This window comes from Lygodium microphyllum, chromosome 4, assembly GCF_053477565.2.
Source record: "Lygodium microphyllum isolate KBCC chromosome 4, Lygodium_microphyllum_v1.1.10, whole genome shotgun sequence".
Classification (NCBI taxonomy): domain Eukaryota; kingdom Viridiplantae; phylum Streptophyta; class Polypodiopsida; order Schizaeales; family Lygodiaceae; genus Lygodium; species Lygodium microphyllum.
Window position 1 is genome coordinate 55,527,657 of NC_141138.1, and position 13,912 is coordinate 55,541,568.

General features: G+C 40.3%; 1 protein-coding gene across 8 annotated transcripts in view; it reads right to left on the reverse strand.

Annotated features, from left to right (window-relative positions):
* The window catches only part of EMB2765 (P-loop containing nucleoside triphosphate hydrolases superfamily protein), a 48,690-nt gene that overhangs the window by 7,619 nt on the left and 27,159 nt on the right, over nucleotides 1-13,912 (reverse strand). The window lies entirely within an intron of this gene.

The following is a 13,912-nucleotide window of genomic DNA, read 5'->3' on the forward strand; positions in this document are numbered from 1 at the left end:
CCATGAGATAAAGCAACATATGACAACATTGTACAGACCTTGTCTTGAATGGTCCTATTCATACGCTCTGCAACACCATTTTGGGGTGGATTGTGAGGGACAGTGAGCTCCCTTTTAATCCCTTTGCTGTCACAAAAGTCTTGAAAGGTTTTGGACACATATTCCCCACCACTATCAGAGAGAGAAGACACTTTAATGTCTTGCTGGTCTGATTTTCATTAAGTGCCATGAATTTTTTAAATTTATCCAAGGCCTCTCTTTACGACGGATTGGATAAACCCATACTTTGCGTATGGCATCATCAACAAAAGTAAACAGATACTTCTTTCCCCCTAAAGATAACCCTAACATTTGGCATGCATCCAAATGTAGCAACTCTAAGGGTGAAGACTTTAGAGAAATATTTTTTATGTGACGTTTAAGCATGTTTACCATACATACAATAGTCACATTGTTCAAAATCAACATACCTCAAATACGACAAATATTCCAAACAAGAAAGCACTTTCATTCCAGCTTGACTTATGTATTCCAACCGGCTATGCCACAAAGAAACACTTGGCTACTTGGTTATGGCGATTACATAGTCAAGCATGCTAGATACATACAAAGGATACAAAGTATTACTTTTAGGGCCCTTGGCAACAATGCGAGAGCCCTTACAAATTTTGCATTTGCTATTTCCAAAGGTGGTATGATAGCCTCTGTCATCTAGCTGTCGGTGCTTATCAAGCTCTTCTTGAGCTAAGGTACATGCCTCATTATGCAAAATGAACATGGAGCCATGCTGAATTCCAATTTCACACTACCAATGCCTGCAATTTGACATGCATAGTTATCCCTCAAGTGGATAGCACCACGTTCACCACCATTGTAGTTAGAAAACTACTCATGATGTGGTGTGACATGAAAAGACACACCTAAGTCAAGTATTCAAGTGTGCATGTCATCATCAAAATCTGCAATCAATGCATGTGCACTCAAAGAAGAAGCAAGGAGTACATCACCGTCACTGTCATTCTCATGAGTAACTACATTTACCTCCTCTATCCTCACACTGCTTTTCTTTGCAAGTTCGCTGTCGTTTTTCTCAACCTTGTTGTCTTCCGTGTTTTTGCTTTTGCCTTTCTCTTTCTTCAATTTAAAATAGTCCCATTTGTAGTGCCCTTTCTTGCCACAATGATAACACTCCACATTTTTTCCACGAGACTTGCTACGTGCTTTATTTTCAAAACTACCCTTTTGCTGACATTTGCCCCTAGTGTGCAATGCATTAGAAGACTTGTTTGTTGAATTATTTTGCATGTTGAGTTATTCCATCAGCAAAGAACTTTCCACATCAGAATATAACAGCTGAGCATTTGAGTTACTCAAAGCTGTCTTGAAAGTATCCCAACTTTCAAGCAAAGTGCATAGCAAGAAAGTAGCCTTGAACTCATCATCAATGTGGAAATCCAAAGCAATCAGCTAACTGAAAATTGAATTGAACTCATTCAAATGAACAAACATGGTTGTACCTTCCTTCACGCGAAGGTCCATCAACTTTTTCAGCTAATAAACCTTGCTGGCTGCACTTTTCTAAGCATACAATTCCTCAATTCTTTGCCACATTTCATATGTAGAATTCAACTTCTCAATGTTAAAGAGCAAGTTGTCTGACTCTTCTTGTTCCATACCTGCTAGTCTTATTCCCTTCACTTTGATGGGCTTCACCTATTTCTTCTACACCAAGACATTGTAGCACTATTTTTGCCATATTGCAAAATTGTGTGCACCCTCAAGCTTCTTCATTTGCAAAAGATTGTTGTTGTCACTGTTTCCAGCCATGATTTGCAGTACTAAATTAACTCAAACGTCAGCAAATGCAAGCCCAAATGTCGCACAAATGACCACGGTACGTTGCAAGTACCAACAGCAGTGAAAATCAAGAAATTTCAGATCTGCAAATTGATTTTCAGAATTAGAGAATGTCTGCTCTATTGCACTCCACAATCAATTTCAGCCTGATTTATAGGCCAATGCATCAATTGCATGTGAAATCCCCAAAATTCTGCTGCAATTTCTGTTCCAAATACATTCTCGGGCACAAATTTGACGATTGTGGTCAAAAGCCCCAAACTTTCAAAGGCAATTCCACCGAAATTGCATCACTACATGTACCCAAGTGCATATACCAAGAAATTCTTGCACAATTTGATGAAATTCTGCAAAAGCCCCAATTTTCTCGGGTCCGGTGTGCACAAATTTCAGTGAAATTGACAAAATCTCACTAAAATGTGAAAAGCTCCAAATTTCCCGAGCAAATGTGCACCAAATTTGCACTTTTTAAATCAAATTGTCCTGTTCTACATCAAAATTCCCAAATCCAAGAAAAGGCCCGAATTTTAGGCTAAAATTTTCACGTTGTGCTTACGCATGCAAAGGCCTGTCAGTGGGCTGAAGGTTTAATTTAGAAAACCTTTGAAATTATGAAAAATAATGAAAAATCTGTCATGTTACCTTGATTGGACTATTGCCTGCAATCTAAGCTGTCTAACGGACTACCTGATGCAGCCTGATGGTCTGACATAGTCTGACCGACTGTTTGACACAGCCTATCGGACTACGCAGTCTGACAAAACCAGATACCACCAAGTACCTATGCAGCATAATTTATAGAAACTTTTACCTTTGACATCTCGTGATCTCTTCAGGTCCCGGGCTCGTAAATTTATTTTAACTTCAGTTCCACCTCATACGTGCAACATTTATCTAATCATTTGATTAAAAATTAATCCACATGATAAATGAGGTTTCAAAAATACAAGTCCTCATGACAACCCTCCCCCTTGAAATCCTTCCAATCATCCTCGATTGCACTGCCAAATGCATCAAAAGTAAAGTATTAGATTGGAATTTCCATAGAGCATCATAGTCAACACAACATTGCGCACTGTTGTTCAACCATTCCTATGCCCAACATATGCTGAAAATTACCAACCAACATAACATAGCATAAGACTCACAAAGAATCTCAAAAACATTGCCAGATTAACATGTGATATATCCATTTCTCATGAGCTCAACTCATCTAGCAAAACCAGACCATAGCATACCATAACCAAGCATAAACCATGGCTAAAACATCAATGGCATCATAACATATGCTGTTGTTCATGGAACCAAATGTAAACCTTTGAAAAGTGAGCATAATCTGATTATAAACTGATCACTCGCTGATCTGAGAATTGATCACGAACTGTTGCAAATGTGACCTCAAACTGATCACAAACTCATTGCAAAAGCTCAGCATCAATCAATGCAAAACTGATCCCAAAAGTGACCATAAACGGTTCTCAAGCTGATCAAAAACTAAGTTGAAACTTATCAAAATTTTTGTCTTAAAATTGAGGCAAAATCCATGTTAAATTGATCATAAGCTGATGCAAAAGTACAGTTCTAGTGCCCAGGTGAAACTCATACTCATTAGCATACATCTCACAATTACTAGTACACTAAGTAGTAACCTCATGGCAAACATACTGTCAGCGTAGTACCTTGGATGCATGTTGAATACATCCGAGATCCACTACATGGGAGAGTTGTCCATAACCGAAGGAGTGCAAGTGCTACCTCCCCCTTGAGCATCAAGTAATACTCCGGACCCTTGCTCTGCTGAACTTGACGGAGCCTGAACTAAAGTCGGCTCTAACTGAAAGACATCTAGATAAAGCTGCAACAACTGAGGATCTAGCTTCCTGCCTATTGGGACAGTCCCTTGCAATGTGACCCTCCTGTTCACAAATAAAACATTTATTTGCAGCCATCAATTCCCTACGTTGCGCCAATGTTTTTGAGCCCTTTCTTTGTTGTTTTGGCCTCTTTTAAGGCTGATTTTCAGATCTGCCCCATTTATCAACCTTAAACAACTTTTTATTCGGCTTCTCCCTACTCTCTAGAAAGCTTGAATCCTTCCCACACAGCAAAGCATCGACTATAGCAACAGTCTCTATAAGCTAAGACATGCTAGACACGGTGGATTTTAATGCAAAAACCGTTGATTCCTTTAGGCAGCCCACAAACATATTTTTTCACTTGCTCATAAAGGAATACAGCGCGATAAGAAGTAATAGGCAGCAAAACTTCTTATTATATTGCTCCAAATTCTTACATTCCTTAGCATCCAACTTATTCCTAGATGTCATGATGTCCACCTCAAAGGTACTTGTCAACCAATTCCATGCAAACATTTGCTTGAATTGTACCCACGTTGACGGTGCTCTACCTTGCATCAAAACAGTAGACCACCACTGTAATGCATTCCCTTTCAAGAAAGTGGCTGCCTTTCAAATCTTAGAGGACTCCATGAAGTTCCCCCTTGAATAGGCTACATCAAACTACTGAATGAAAGTCAAAGCTTTTAGCCTATCTTGTACACCGCTAAAGGACTCAAACTTCACTACTTTTCCACCCTCATCATAGTCTTTTGTTGCTCCTTTGGGTGTCAAGTTGTCATACACTGGCTGCTGCAAAAAGGATGCATTTGCTGAATTTACATCAAAGCCAACGCCAAACGGAGCATTTGCATGACCAACATTCATTCCTTGAGCCCCATAAGCATTCGAGGGTGCAGATGCAATACCAAACATGCTACTTTGTGCCCCATGCAACAAGCCAATACTAGCATACATAGGGTTTTGCATATTTCCAACCATATGCCAATACATTGGGCCTTACACTCCATGCATTGGTTGTTGCATACCATAGGGATTTGTGCCATACATTCTTGTATACAATCCTTGTCCAACCATAGAATGACAAATCATGCTTCCACCAAAATATCCTGGCTACCCCATCATAGTATGCACGCCTAGCTATCCAAAATCCATTGGATTGGCACTTCCATGATGGCCTTGCATTTGCACTCCTTGCCTTGTAGATACCAACTGTTTTATTTCATTAGCATCATTGGGAGCTTCAAATGAAGGGTTTGGCACTATCATTGGTGCATCTTGCTGTCCCGAAGGTGTAGAAGATGACTTCTTCTTCTTCTTGCCTTTGATGTACTTCTTTAGAGCATTCAAAAATCGGCTAAATTGAGGATCCTTTGTCAATTCAGCAAAGAGATTTGCTGATGTCCTCATCCAATTCTTGAACTGGTCATCAAATTCCTCTTCACTTTGCTTGTCATCAACCTCCTTATGCCCTAAAGGCCGTGCATCTTGCCCAACAACATTTTCAGCTTGTTGTCCATAATCTGAGCCATGTCCAAGATCAGGCATTGCATTTACTTCATTCCCATGTGAACATTCATGCTAAGAGGCATTATCATTGCTTGAGTCCATCTCATTGTATGAAGACATGCTGTAATTTATCAACTGAGAGTAAATCAGCACAAAGCTTTGGCTTGCAATTAGATGCCTCAGGCCCACCAAATCAAAGGATTGACTACTATCCCAACAGTGGAACCATGCAACCAACCTTCCTTCCGAGGATGGGTGGTAAATCCCTGATTACAACTTAATTACAACAGTAAACAATTAATGCAAATCTGAAAATACAAATTCACCTACTGACCTTGGACAATGCACACCTGATTGGCCCCAAAATTGGCAGCCCTTTCAGTATTTCTTTAGCTTTATTGAAAAATAAGTTGATTTACAATGAGATTCTCTCAATCCCTTTCGGTATTCCAACTCCCCTTGCTGTTCAAAATCACCAGCAAGTCTTTAATCTGATTTGCCCCTTGATTCAAGCAATCAATTGGCCTTCACCCGCTTTGATTAAGATGGAAAATGCCCCAAATTCAATTATTTGGCAGTCCCTCCACTTGAATAGGCTAAAAACAGCTTCAACCCTGTTGAATCCAAGTCTTGGAGCTTCCAATTTCTGGCACGCTTCCCGAGGCTGCTACTAAACCCTAATTTCTGCTACAGATAAGGGGTTTACAACAAAGAAATCTGAAATTTCTCAAACTCTGAGGGTCCAAATACTGAGATCTTTGGAGCAAGGCTGAGAAATGGCTGGGAGATGAGAGGGAAAGCTGTAGAGAGAGAAAATTCAGAGTTTTGTCGCGAAGAATGATTGAAAATCAGTCAAATGCAGTTGCTGCCCTGCCACAACAGCTTGTTGATGCTGTCTCTTGCTGTTGATTGGTCTTCTCCTGCCCTTGGCAGCCTCAGAAGGTTCTCCAAAGGTTGCAAATCGGACCAGCAGCCTCTCCTCCCTCTCTCTTACAGGCTGAATTTATAAAAATGCCTCTCTCCAGTCTCTAAAGACGTTTTTCAATCTTACATGGGCATTTTTGGCAAGTGGCAGCCTTCCTTTTGGTGCCTTGAAAAATAATCTGACTAGCTAAAAATTAAATTGACTAGGCAACTTCCATTCTCAAGTGTCTGCGCCATCTTTGACCATCAGATTGGCGTTAGGTATCATTATATACCACTTCTCTAGTGTCACCAACTGACACTTATGGACAAATGGATGACCTAGGCCAACAACTGGCACCAGATACCACCAACTACTTGTGCGGCATAACTTATAGCAACTTTTGCCTTTGACATCCAGTGATTTCGTCGAATTCCATGCTCGTAAATTTACTTTAATCCCAATTGCACCTCACATGTGCAACATTTACCTAATCATGTGATTAAAAATTAATCCACATGTTAAGTGAGGTTTCAAAAATACATGTCCTCATGATAGAGAGCATTAAAAAAAACATAAGAGACAAGAGGGGCATATTTGAGCGTGAAGTTTTTAGGGGCTTAGGGCAGGGCAGATTGCTGCAAGTACATCAGCTATGGAGAGTACTTATTCATCTCTAACTCATGCACGGAGATAGAACTTGCTCCCTTTGGTCAACTCTCTCTCTGTTCTCAAAGGAAATGCTCAACATGATGGGCTGATTCCATCGAATGTACACTTTTGTGTTTTCTTTGCACTTCTACTAAGACAAGAGCATCATTGTCTAGGTTTAGGAACAGTTGATTGCTTCTCCAATGCAGGAACTAAAAAAAGTGATAACCACGCCACACAAGAACAGGGTTTTCCGCTCTGATTTAGTGCTATTTGTGGGACTGTTTTATTCTTGGAATGATGCCAGGGTCAAAGAGTTTGTAGTCTAACTGTTATGGAACAGATTTGGAATGAAATAAGGCTGAGAATAGGTCAAGAAACAAGTGTAAAACAATACATACAGAGTTTTGCAGATTGCAATTCTACACTTGAATTATTGAGTTATGCTCACACAAAGTGTTTTCCTAATTGGGATGTCATTTTAGATATGTTGTACTGTCCTTATGCAGCTGAAATTTACTCGGAAAATATTTCAGCCAACTGTTCATAGGTTTTGTACTTTGGAACATTTCTTTTTTTTTAATAACCTTCCATCTTTTAATTGATAAAGAAATACTGAGAGAGATGCCGGTCTTCAAGGCCAATCTGGTGTGGAGAGAGGGAGTGAGGACTCTATTTGTGTGTATATGTGAAAAGACCAGGTGTTAATTGAAGGAAGTACCACTTTATATGAGTCATAGATCGGTTGCATTCACAAACACCTCATGGTTCTAGCTCCTCATCCACCAAGCATACTTTTAATGACAATACTCATTTCAATAGGTCCAACTACACCATTTGGTCAAACTTGTTGAGTCATGCCTTAGACTCTCAGAATATGGGATTTAGTGCAAGGGTTGAAACCCCAACCTAATCTTGCACTTGTTCAATACGAGGTCGTCTGCTCATGGAACAATCATAACACCTTGGCTATTGTTAAGCTTATGCAGGGCTTATTGCTTGAGTTTCACTCTCAGCTTCAACATTTTGAGTTAGTATCCGAGCGTTTGGGCACACTTAACTGACCGCTATGCACCTCAAGATAGGACCCATCGCATCAATTTGAATCATGAGCTCCAAAACTTTAAAATCACAAACAATGATGACTTGAAAGTCAAGTTGGCTAAGTATCGACGTCTTCTCACTAAGTTCTCAACCACAAGGGCTCCTAAGTCCTATGACAATTAGGTAATCCTATTCCTTAACAAGTTGCCAAGAAAATATTTCCATTTTATACAACAAGTGATTTCACAACCTCAAATGCCTACATTTTATGAGTTTAAGTGCCAACTATTGCACTATGGGTAATTGTTCGATCAATTTCATAATACATCCTTAATAGAGGGACTCTCCTTGCATCTTCTCAAGAAGGGAAACAGAGCAAGGGCAAACAAAATTCAAATCACAATCAAAATCAAAATAAGGCTAGTGCATCCCAAGGAATCACACAATCGACTCTCAAACCTCGATAGCAAAATATACCTAAGAAAAATAGGTCTTGTAAACAATGTCAAAAGGCTAGTCATCATGATCATGAGTGTCAATCTAAGGCAAGAGGCACACAACCGAAATTCAAGAATCAAATCCCTGTATCCCAGTCAAGTAATCTCCAACAAGCGAAGCAAGGTGGTGGCAATCCCCGCAGGTGCATTGATGAGGCCAAAACCCCACTACCCCCGGTCAATCATCATAATCGACGAACTACTCAACTCCAAAAGGTTTGTCTGACCCGTATGTAGAGGCCAATGTGAGTCTCGTTCACATGTGCGAGTTGCCTCCAAACAAGGTGACCGCAAAGGCCCACTCGTCACAGCCGAGCACATCATCTCCTGCACGACTTATGGACAATGGAGCTACCCATTACATGACTCCTATAAATGACATTTTCATTCCTCGAGCCCAACCGGCTGAGAGAGTCTACACACTCCTCGATCAAGATTCAACCCCAAGGTTACGTTAGTTTTTCCACTGACCAAGATCCGACTTTGCGAAATGATGTCCATCATGTCCCCTAGCTTGCAATAAACTTGTTGTTCGTTCAACAACTTTCCCAATTGGAGCGGGTAATTTTCTTCACAATGATTACAATTGAGGTCCTAGACTCTCAGACTCGTTTAGTGATTGCTCGCGGCAAGGCACAACCTAATGGCCTTTACCACATGGCCCATTTTCTTACTGAGCCTTAACCACCACATGGGAGCCCACAAACTCTAAGCATCTTTGGTATTTTCGCTTAGGACATCTTGGCTATGACTTTCTTTACGAGCTATCACATCAAGGATGGTTGAGGGCCTTCCACACTTGAAACTATGTCAAGAGGTGTATAAAGCAGGTCAACCAGGTAAGCAGTATTATACACTCTTTCCTCAACAGTCTACCACGCATATTGAGAAGCCCCTTAGGCTCATTCATATAGATCTTTGTGGCCCCATATCCACTGCCATCTTGAATGGCATATTGTACATCTTTTTGATTATGGATGATTTTTCTCAATATATATGGATGTATTTCCTCAAGCACGAGTCAAATGCATTCACTTATTTCAGTGCTTGGATACTGTTAGTTCATAACCAGACTGGTCATCGTGTGGGTAATATGAGGAGTGATTCTAGTGACGGATTTACCTCCCATAAGTTCTTTGAGTTTCTACAAGAGCAAGGCCTTGCATGCCAACTTACCTCTACCAACTTCCCTACATAAAATGGAGTTATAGAGAGTAGCAACCGAATAGTCATGAATATGAAATGCTCTATGTTATTCGCAACAAAGATCCATGAGCACCTAAGGGATTAAGACTGTTAACACTTCAGTGCACATCCTTAACCTATGTCCAACTACAACGTTCCTAAAAGACTCTGTACGAGGCATTTTTTGGCTATTGGACTGTCGTTTCTCACTTCAAAAACTTCAATGGTCGTGCTTATACATACTCCGAATGAAAAGATAGGAAAGCTCACCCCTTGAGCTAATCTCTTGATCTTTGTGGGCTATTCTTCCAAAGTAAAAGCCTATCATTTGTTTGATCCTTGAAAGAACAAAGTAATCATTAGGAGCAATCTCGTCTATGATGAGAGGAACATCATACAATCTTCTGCTGGACAATCTCGTCTATGATGAGAGTGTGACAGCTGGACAAAGTGTGAGCAGAATGAAAATACGAATCGATAAGAGTGTACCAACAATAATGTGTTAATACACAAAGAATAAAATGTATTTATACTTAGGACATATAAAGGGTGCATTCACATGTACAATGGGCGTGTACTATACACGGGGGGTTTAAACCGGGCATTTATCCCAACAACCTCCCACTTAAAGGTCCGATGTGAACCTCTAGCTAACAAACTTCCACTAATCGTATGCAATGCTCGTGCTGAGCTTTGCTTAGACTTTTAGTGAGGATATCTGCACGGTTGTCTTGGGTTTTAATCTTGGTCAATGTGAGTTGACCATCTTCAAGAATCTGTCTGATGAAATGATATCACACATCTATATGCTTTATGCGTGATTGATACATAGTATTCTTAGCCAGATACACAGCACTCTGGCTATCACATCCCAAAACTGCAGTACCCATAGACATACTAAGATCTTCTACAAGTCTACTCAACCATATAGCTTCCTTAGAAGCTTCAGTAGCTAATATTTATTCAGCTTCAGTAATACTCAATGCAACAATGTTCTACAACCTGGAACACCAAGAAACAGCTCCACCAACAACTGTGAAGACATACCCTAGTGGACCTACGAGTGTCCAAGTCCCCTACCATGTCTGCATCACAATAACCCTTCAAACTAAGTGCACCTTGCCTATAGCAAATACTTTTTCTTTGTGTACCCTTAAGATATCAAAGAATACACTTGACAGCCTCCCAATGTGCTTTGCCAAGATTTGACATAAACCTACTAACAACTCCCACTGCGTGAGCAATGTCTGAACAAGTAGCAACCATAGCATACATAAGAGAGCCACAAGCCGATGCATAAAGAACTCCCTTCATAGCATTTGCTTCCACGTCATCTTTTGTGCTGTTGGCTTTGCTAAGCTTGAGATAAGGAGGAAAGGGTACCCCAAAAGGCTTAGCTTCAGCCATGTTAAATATGTCCAGTACCTTTCCAATGTACTTTTCTTGAGATAAAAACAGCAATTTCTGCACTCTATCTCTATAAATCCTCATGCCCAAAATATGCTCTACATTCCCCAAATCTTTCATGGAAAAGGCTGATTTCAACTGATTTTTGAGAGCATCCAAGCTAGTCTTCCTTTTCCCACCTAGCAACATATCATCCACATACAAAACAAGTATGATGGTGTTGCCATCTGTATCCTTTTTCATGTACAAGCAATGATTTGCATGGCTGCATGTAAACTCATGAGATAGCATAAAAGTGTCAAACTTTTTGTACCACTACCGTGGTGCTTGCAGCCCATACAGGCTGCGTTTTAGTTTACACACCATTTGCTCTTTTCCAGGAACTACAAAGCCCTCTAGCTGTTTCATGTAGATTTCCTCATCAATGTCACCATGCAAGAAAGTTGTTTTTACATCCATTTGATACAACTCTAAGTCCAGTACAGCAGTGAGAGAAAAAAGCACACATAGAGTGATTATCTTCACAATAGGTGAGAAGACCTCTTGAAAGTCAATCCCTTCCTTTTGTGCATACCCTTTGGCAACTAGCCTTGCCTTGTACTTGGGCTTCCCATCAACTGTCTTTACTTTGTACACCCATTTGCATATAGAGATTTAATCTCTTCTTGCATAGCAAGATCCCACTTATTGCTGAACCCACATGACTTGGCCTCTTTGTATGTAAGAGCCTCACACTCATCTGTAAGCATCACATAATGCAAGGAGGGGTCAAACCTATGCGGTTGCCTTCTTACGCGTGTAGACTTGCATACCCAATGATCAACATTTTCAAGAATTGGGTCTGCATCTAGAGGTATATTATTTTTAGCATATATTGGCTGTTGTAAAGCCATTTTCAGCATGTTGTTCATGCTCTATAGCACCTTCATTTTCATTTCTAGCACTTGCATTTTCATAATCAACAAGCCTATCTTGCTGTCCATGATCTCCTTGTGCTCCTATTTGCTGTCCATCATCATCTGATGATCAATTTCCCTGTGGTACAGCACCATGAGGCTCATTTTCTGAAGCAATAGGTGGCTGCAAACTCTGAAATTTCACCTTTTTCATATCTTCATTAGAGACTAAAGTACCTTTCAGCAATTTTACCTCATTAAACACAACATTACCGCTGCGAATAATTTTCTTGGACTGAGGTAACCACACTCTGTAGCCAAATTCACCCTCATCACCATAGCCCATGAAAATGCCTTTGGTGGATTTTGGGTCAAGTTTATTCCTCAGCTCATCCCTAACATGCACAAAAGCATCACACCCAAACATGCGTAAATGGTCATATGAGGCCAATTTGCCAGACCAAACCTCCTCAGGGGTGCTATTATTTAAGGACTTGTTTGGAGAGCGGTTGCAAATGTAGACTGCGGTTTTGAGTGCCTCTTCCCAAAATGCATGAGGGAGATTAGCAGTGGACAGCATGCATCACACTCTTTCACAAAAATTCCTATTATATCTTTCAGCCACCCCATTTGAAGAAGGGTTGTAAGGGGCTATAAGCTCCCTCTTAATACCATGCAAGTCACAAAAGGACTTGAATTCAATCTATGTGAACTCACCCCCATTATCAATTCTCAAGCATTTCAGCTTTCTACCTGTCTAAGTGGTCACAAATGCATGAAAAGTTTTAAAAACAGCAAACACTTCACTTTTCTTTTTCAACAAGTACGCCCAAATCTTCTTGGAACGGGCATCAATAAATGAGATAAAATATGCAGCACCACCCAACAATTTCATGGGCATACTATATACATCAGAATGCACTAAGTCCAAGACATTGGACTTATGAGAGACAACAGAGTAAAAGGAATTTCTTATTTGCTTTACAAACTGACACTCGTTACAAAAGTCAAGTTTAGAGCCTTTTCCATCAACCCTCTTCAAAGAGATAAGGACATCAAGTCCTTTTTGGCTCATATGGCCTAATCTCTTATGCCATAACTCCAAGTGGCTGCAAATTTCAGCAACTGCAAGAAACTTGCCATTCAAGGCTTTACAATGCAAACAATACAAAGTGTCCTTCTTGATTCCTTTTGCAATCAACATGGAACCCTTTTTTACTTTCCACAAACCACCACCAAACAATGTGGTGTAGCCATGCAAGTCAAGCTGACCAACAGATAGTAAACTCTTTTTAATACCAGGCACATATCTGACATCTTTTAACACAAGCTCTTGACCATTGTCTAAAGACAAGTGTACTGTGCCAATCCCATCAATGCTACATGCATGGTTATTTCCAAGATACACCTTTCCATAACTGCCTGCATTGAACATAACAAAACACTCCAAGCAAGGAGTTACATGGAAAGAGGCACCAAAGTCTACAATCCAAGTCTGAGTGACACCATCATCAACTAACAAAAGTGCATCAGTCACATCAGCCTTGGTAATTTACATATCCTGCATGTGACATACAAGGGCATCATAATCAACTGCATATAATACATCAGCCTCTGTATCTGAAAGCTTCTCTATGACCACACTAGAGGCCACATTGGCCTTTTCTTTGCCTTTGGTTGTCTCCCATGCATCTGTATTTTCTTCTTTCTTCTTTTTATCTCCTGCATTCTTCTTTATCTCTTGTTCCTTCTTGTAGTACCTGCAATCAAGTTTCTTGTGGCCCTTCCGACCACAGTGATAGCAAGTAATGTCACTCTTTTCCTTTCCTTTGCTCTTGCTCCTGTTTCTGTGCCCTGCATTTGCGTTTTTCTTTTCAGCCCTGCCTCTTACATTATAAGCTGAGTTGCTGCCTTCTCCACTAGACATACGTCTAATTTCTTTATTCAAGATAGAACCCCTCACCCCATCATATGAGAGATTGGGGTTAAAGCTGAGCGAAACCACAAAGGTTTCCCAAGTGTCAGACAGTGTCATGATCAAAAAGATCGCCCTCAACTTATTATCAAAGTCCAAATTTGCATCTTTGAGCTGATTTAAAATCCTTG